Genomic DNA, 8,355 nt, shown 5'->3' with positions numbered 1-8,355 from the left:
CTTAATTGCGAGGTAGACGTCTCAAAGCCAAAAAAGCTTGTAGGGACAAGGTCATGCAATGTGAAAATTTTCTTGTGGAGAATGGAGCAATACTTCCCTACCAAAGGCATCATAGACAATGCTATTAATATCTACTACCATGTTTCTTACTGATTTTGCGCTTGTATAGTGGCGGAGCAGGTCCATAGATAAAAGGCATAGTGAGATTAAGACTTGGAAAGAGTTCCAATATGAGTTGAAAGGCCAGTTTTATCCAGAATATGTCAAGGAGGAAGCTCAAGAAAAGTTGCGACGGCTTACACAATAAGGCACCATTGGGGAGTATGTGCGAGAGTTCAAGGAACTCATTTTCCAAATTTCAGATGTGAATGAAAACAAGGCATTTCTTACCTTCAATAATGGGTTAAAGTTGTGGGTCAGATAGGAATTGGAACGTTGAGGAGTCTAAAAACTATCGAAAGCCATGGTAGTAGAGGAGTCCGTAGTCAAGCTAGATCTAGGGAAAGACAAACTTAATTCTTCCTATCCAAGGAAAGAGGCGTATGTGGGGGAACCACAAGGAAGATAATGGCAATGGCAATGGTAATGGTGGTAATGGGAAACCATAAGTTAGGAAAAGGAAACCCAACAACTTGAAGAAAAAGATGAGCAAGATGAAATACTTTCTTTACGATATTCACATATGTTGAAGAGAAGTTTGTAGTGATCCTTTCTTTCAAGAAATGACAAGTCAAAAAGAGAGGCCAAGAGACATGGGTCGAGTGTAAATGATGTCGAAGCCAAGGAGGCCAAAGAAAATAAGAAGTCAATGGAGTGCTTATTGTGTGGTGATCTACATAGGTTTCAGAATTATCCAAAGAAGTCTGCCACCAAAGGGAACAATAAATAAAACAAAGCTCAAAAAAAGCTCCCAAGTGACTTGGCTTAAGCGTAAGGGGTGTCAAAGCCAAGAGGACAAAGAGGAAAAAGAAGAAGCGAGTGAAATGCTTCTTGTGTTGTGGTCCGTATGAGTTCTGAAACTATCTAGAATAATCCAAGTTATACGCGGTCAAGAGAAAGGTAGCAACAAAGCTTATTGAGTCATCAGAGGGGCTCTCACCCAAGGAAGAGGTGAGTTGTGCATCGGACTTATTGGAAAAGTAGCGATGCAAACATTGAAGCTAAGACCAATGAGACTCAATTCAGGGAAAGCGGTGGACTTTGCTAAGGCGTTGAAGAGGCTTCCATCCAAAGAAGAGGTGAGTTGTGTATCAAAAGTAGAGGAAAAAGTAGCGGTGCAAACATTGAAGCTAGGACTAATAGCGCTAATCTCTATTGAGTCATTGAATGAGCTACCACCTATGGGAAATGTAGGTTTTGCATCGGGCTTTGGGAAAATGATGATGCAAATTGGATAGTCGAGTTGAGTAAATGTAACGAACAAGGTAAATCTTAAACACCGTGGTAGCGTTTTACATTTTGACTTACCATTGGCTTGGCAAGAACATAAGGGCCCTTTAAAAGTTTTAAAGCAAGGAAGCTTCTTGCCAACAATCATAACAAATCGAGCTAAGAGGCGACGGAATCCAGGCAAAAATTCTGAGGTGTGGGACAACCCGATAGTGAGACTAGTTGGGAAAAACCTAAGACGTTGAGAAAGCTCCAAGGTGAATCAATCCAATACTATTCCAAAGGCACAACAAGGGTATTGTGGGAATGAGCAAGGGAGAATGTCATAAGCTGCAGTTCAAAGCCCATGACCATTGCACAAAATGTATCTCGTTGAATTCAATCAGTTAGATAGGGATCATTTAACCCACGCGAGCTGGCCCAATTCAAAGAACTGATGGTAAAACATGTCTACTTGAAGCTTGGGTGGCCCAACGAAGCAGATATGAAAAGTTAGGTTACCTTGGTAAATAGGGAAACTTATCTTAGAAGATTGGGGAGAATAAAATTTGATAAGATTATATTTGATTTGATTATGTAATCTTGTAAAATCCCTTAATTGTAGGGATAGGCTTCATCTCGTCCGTCAATGTAAATTTAGCTAGATCACTGGATTTGAGGGAGCTCAACTATAAATAGAGAGCCTCCCTCTCAGTTGTAAATCATCCATTGATCCATTGTATCTTGAATTCTTAAAGTAATAGAATTCTTTGAGAGCATTTATTCGAACACTTCACGTGCATTGTTTTCTGTGGCTATTTTGTTCTTTGAACATTCTTTCGGCTTTCTGTTGCTTCTGCTTTGCATTGGTGCATTGGAGGAATTCTGTTTGAAACCTCAATTGTAGGGAGTTAGGCTGACTTAAGTATTTTTGAAGCGAAGAAATCACCTAAGACCGCACAGATTGTGAGACTAAAGTTCTATCTCTATGACATTAGAATAGAGTTAACATTTATTGTTTAAAAATGTCATTTATTGTTTTATAGAGTTACTATTTTTTTATATTTTTAAGTTTTTATGATTTTATAAATGAAATATTTTTGTTTGAAATTGAACTACCATTGAAAAAAAAAGTAATTTTCAAGATATTTTTCTTACAACAAATGTTGATTCTATTACCATTTGTCCTTATTTGATTCTTTTTAATAGTAAAGAGACTAAATTGATCCATTGAATAATAAAGGGACTAAATTGATACAATCCTTCTAATACGGAGATCTCCCAAGTACTTTACATGAAAAAAATGGATATTGGCTTTTGTTAAAATGATAAAGTTAATATAATAAAGAGTAGAAAGCCTCAAGTTTGAATCCCAAGATTCTTATTTTTTATATGTATATTTTAGATTTATCAAAATATAAAATGAGATAAATACTAAAAGAAAGAAACTTTTAGTAATTACTCAAATTAAGATAAGTTTTTGCTGATAAGTGATATCAACTCAATAAAGAAGCTTTTGGGAATTACTCAACTGAGTTGAGACCTAGTTTAAAGTAAATATAAATTTATGGTGATACCATGTAACAACCTATTTTTTAGTGGTGTTAGAAACGGCAGTTTCAGAACCCCTTTTTTCGATGTTTAAGTCCTTAAATATTATTGTTTAATATTTATGAGTTTAGTATAAAGGTTAATTAAAGTTTGATCCTTTAATTTTGTCAAATTGATAGTTAACCCAGGTACAATGACTAAATTGTAAACGTAGTAAAAGTTTATTGATATAGATTTTTAATAAGCCAAAAGACCAATTAAGCAATTAGGCCATTCTAAAAGTTCTAAGTGGTGGTGGAGGCTAGTTGTAAGTGATTCACCTTGTTAATCATGTTTAATTTAGTTAATTAAAGGTTAATTTAGTTAATTATAATTAATTAAAAGTTAAACTAAATATATAAGTAAAATTAAAAGAAAAAATGAGACATTTCATGTTCATCTTCATCTTTTTCACAAAACAAAAGAAAAAAAAAGAATTGGGTTTGAGCTTTCAACCTTTCAATCCTAAAAGTTTTCATTGATGAATTCATGATGGAATTGGTGTTAAATGGTTAGATTTTAAGCTTAGATGTGAAAAAGGACTAGATTGTAAGGTGTAATTGTTAGTTTTGAATATAAGGACTAAAGTATTTAAATTTCAAAGTAGGTTTGAAATTTCTATAACTATTGATAATAAAGAGTCCTAAAGGGATGTAATTGAGATCAATTTTGAAATCGAAGCTCAAATTTGAAAGATATTGCGATTTTGGTTTTAGGGACTAAATTGAATAAAGTGCAAAAATTTAGGGTATTCAAAAATGAAAATTAAATTGATTCATACTTATTATAGGATATTATAAACTGTTTAGAATTAATAAATTGAACTGAAATATAGTTTAGATTGGGAATTGGACCAAATAAAAAATAATTGTGGAAAAGACAAAAAATGTTGAGTAGTCCTTAAAGGGAATTGGACCAAATAAAAAATAATTGTGGAAAAGACAAAAAATGTTGAGTAGTCCTTGAAGTTCCAACTTAATTGTTGATTTTTTCAGGTAAGTTCATATGGTATGAATTTTATTTAAATTTTATATATTTGAATGATGATTTTCTGTATGTTTGATGGTAATTTGAATTGTTTGTCATTTGGTACAAAAGGTGAGATATGGACTAAATTGTAAAGAAACGATAAATTGACTGATAAAATGAATATGATGAATTGCAATTTGAGATTGACTATTTGAATTGAATTGGTATGTAAATGGTTGATTTTTTAAATGGGGGACTAAGTACCCCTTTAGATCACCAGTAAGCTCTAGTGTGGTGAGATTTAAAGAGTAAAAAAAATTGAATTGAAATGCAGCTCCAATTGTGGTGTTTGACAAGCACACCAGTGAGCATTTCTCACCTCATTGTAACTCAAAATATTGGCTGGAGTTAAAAGGTCTAGTGGATTGATTTGGAAGTCCAAAAATAAGGGTAATTATTATTTTACCTCTCCAACTCTTTCTTTATTATTTATTTTATTTAATACACATAACATAAGTTTAATATGTCATTATTTAATATAATTTAATTTTCAATAAATATATAATTTTATTTATAAATTTAGTATAAATACAATTTAATTTATATTTTATTATTTTATTTAAATATAATTTGTAAAATATTTTGATATTTTATTATGAATATAATTTAAAATTATTTAAATTTTATTGTATATGATTTTAATATTTTAATTATCATTTTATAAAAAATATAATTTTAATTTATGTTTTATATTAAATAATATAACATAAATACATTGTCATTCCTAATCTAATGTCCTTAATAGTCATTTTATATTCTCACCTCACCGCTACAGTTGCGTTTAAATCCAAACACACACCATATCATTGTTTCTAATCTCACCGCCATAGTATTCAATCTCACCTTTACAGTAACTAATCTCACTGCCACCACTGTTTTTAACCTCACCGGAGGCCGCCCATCCAAACTAAGCCTAAATTGAATAGAATTAAAAATAGTGAAATTCGATGAAATTATGGAATTAACTTTGAATTAGGCTGAAATAGAATTTTCTATGTGATGAATTAATGCTTTGAACAATGAATTGAATTGATGAGATGCGAATTAAACAAAATGATGATTGAATAAATTGTTATCCTATTAACTATTCAGGTAGAATCGGATATAGTTGGCATGCCATAGGATAGATTGAGTACGAGTTGCTTTGACTACATGTTGATGAGTGCTAGGCACAAATTATACTTCAGTTATATCGATGAGCATTGGGCGTAATATATTTACTTTGGATTTTCTGATGAGGCATTGGGAGCCAAATTTGGTATATTGGTTGGATCTGTGTATCTATTCAAGACCGAGTCAGGTTAATAGGGGTATAAAATGTAAAGTTGATAATGGAATATCAATTGAATTGATATTGTGAAATAATGCTAAACAGAAGAATTATAATATATGAATTTTGATAATATACAAAAGATTAAGCAAACCAGATATACAAGTCCAGAGGACTGATATAAGAACGTGACGAATTAATCAATTCGATTCGAAAAAGGATATGAATTGGATATTGAATTGATTAAATGCTGACTGATTATGTGAATGGAATTGAAATGATGATTATAAGTGAATTGGAATGTCATATATTTGAATTACTATATGATACGATTATAAATTGAACTCAACTTGTTGATATGTGGTTGCCATGTTTAAGCAAACTTGTCAAGCTTGTAACGGCCCATTTTACTATGGTGTCGAAAATAGTGGTTTCAGGGCTACCAAATTCGACGAGTAAGTTTGTAAATATTATTATTTAATATTTATGAGTCAAATATGTTTTTTAAAAAGGTTTTTGATTTGATAAATTATGATTTATAAACGATATATTAAGTTCAAGTGGTATGACCTTAAGGTCAAATGGTTTTAGAAAATGAGTTATCAGGACCTAGTTTCTATAAACCAAGCCGTAAATTTGTCATTAAGCTGGTATTAAAGTTTTATTGAAAAATTTTAACATTTCTATAGTTAATTAATTAAAAAGGACTAAATCATAAAAAATGTAAAATTTAATCACTATTTGATATGAGTGACTAAATGGTTAATTGAATAAAGGAAAAGGGACTTGAATGGTAACCAGAACATTTAAGGTGTTAGTGGACAATAGTGGACATGAATTTGATGTTTTATTTATTAATTCTAAATAATTTGTATGTATCATCTTTTCCAATTTATTTCTTTCACCGATTTGAGAAAGGAGAAAGCCATTGTTAAAGGCTTGAAAGCTTCGGCCAAACATCATTATGTGCATGTAAGTCCGATTTAGTCCCGTTTCTAATAATTTTTATGTTTTTGAGATCGTTACAACTAGGTCCAGCTAGCCCGTACCTTCAATTTTAAAACTGTTAAAGATTTTGAATGTTTTCATTAATGAATCTTGTGATTTTTTATGTTAGATGATGAATTTGGGATGTTGATTGATAATTAAAAATATTTTGTTAAGTGATTTTTGATGAATTTATCGGCTAGGGACTAAATTGTTAAAATAGTAAAAATACAAGGGTTTTGATACAAACTCAGTTGTAGATGTCTCTAGTCGTATTTGTTTCCCAATCGTGAATTTGAGTAAGAGTTGAATCATTTACAAAATGAATTAGGTTTAATCAAAATATGCTAATGAAAAGAAAGAAAATGGCTTAAAACAAGGTTGCGACATGGTTAAACAAAGATAGGTAATTCGGCTAAGGCCTGAGAATGAACCAACAATAATGTGAATTGTTGACCCGAAACTCAAAATAGGTCTTAGGTGAATTAGGTTTAGAAAAAAAAACAGCACAAAGAAAAACCTTGACCCACTATCAAATGTGATAGGAACCAAAGGTATATGAATGCCACACCAAAGGTGATAAGTTCGGTTTAACAAAGAACAGCTTGACGCCACAAGATACTTTATAATTCAATTTAGTTTTGAAAGAACAAGGAGAATTGGAAATCTCTCAAGTTTCATATTTAGCATAAATTTCACAAAAAAGTCCCTTCAACAAGCTGATTACAAAGTTTTTATAGTACATTAAGAGACCTAGCCAAAAAGTCACTTAAATTCAGCTTTAATGAGCAGTTATGAGCTAAAATGAAACTTAATCACTAAGCACAAACTCTTGAAATCTCTAGGCCTAAATAACAACAACTATCAACATGATTTACTGTTCCAATTCAGCTGATTTAATTGAACTTGAAGGCTTGGGCAGCTGAATAGACACCAACAATATGGATAACATTTTGGGCACTCAAATAGACTATGGTGTGATCATTAAGAGACAATCAGTTATGGAATGTGTAATCACTCCTTTGTCCATTGCTATTCTTGAACAGCTCCTTGGAGAAGAGGAATAGACTGTCGAATTTAAATGGTGAATAATGCTCTTATTAAATGTTGTAACAGCCCCTTGTATATAACCGATTCCAACTAAATAGTCGCATTTAATACTTTATAACCGCCCTTGTTTGTAACCAATTCTAGCTGAATAGTCACCTACAAGCATTAATTTAACAAACACATTGAACACATTAAACACATTAAACACACATTAAATGTAACAGTCCGATTTAGACCCTAGTCGGAGTAGTGGTTTCAAGACCACAAATCTGAGTTAGAAAAATATTTAAATATAATTTTCCGTGCTTATGATATACGAATTATCATGTGTGAAAGTTTCGTACGAAAATTTAATTGTTTGTATGCTCAATTTGATAAAAGGACTTAATCAAGTAAAATGTAAAAGTTGCTTGTTGTTTGTTAAAAGTGCCTATTTGATTTGACTCATTAATTGTGGGGTTCTTATGTGGTAATTTGACCTTTGGAAGTTTGAATGGACATTAATGACTATCCAATATATGTTTATTTTATGTTTATAATAAGGTTAGTAAGGTAAAATGTTTATTATTGAATATTAAAATAAAACAAAAGCATGAAAATGACCATTAACATCCATTTGTGCCGAAAATACAAGAAAAAGAAAAAGAAAAAGAACATTAGGGTTTGGCCATTGATTTTCTTTGATTAAGGTATGTGTTTTAATTCGTTTTTGATAATTTCTACGTTTTTGTGATCGTTTCTTTGTGTTTTACTAAGCCTATGCCTCAATTTTTTATTTTGATGATAATTTTTAAATGTGACATGGATGAATTCATGAGCTTTATGTTGTTAATTAATGAAATATGAAAGTTTGATGTTTGGTTTATATGTTTTGTCTTTGGATTTTTGATGATTTTGAGTAAAATGGGCTAAATTGTGAAATTTGTAAATTGAGGAACTAAAATGTGAAATAAATGAACTACAACTTATATGAATCTTATATAAATTTGGCTAAGCATGTGTACAAGCAAATTATGTGTATTTTGTTATTTTGTGAATTAGGGACAAAAGTGTCAAAATGT

This window comes from Gossypium arboreum, chromosome 13 (assembly GCF_025698485.1).
Source record: "Gossypium arboreum isolate Shixiya-1 chromosome 13, ASM2569848v2, whole genome shotgun sequence".
NCBI lineage: Eukaryota > Viridiplantae > Streptophyta > Magnoliopsida > Malvales > Malvaceae > Gossypium > Gossypium arboreum.
Note: the sequence above shows the minus strand (reverse complement) of the source record.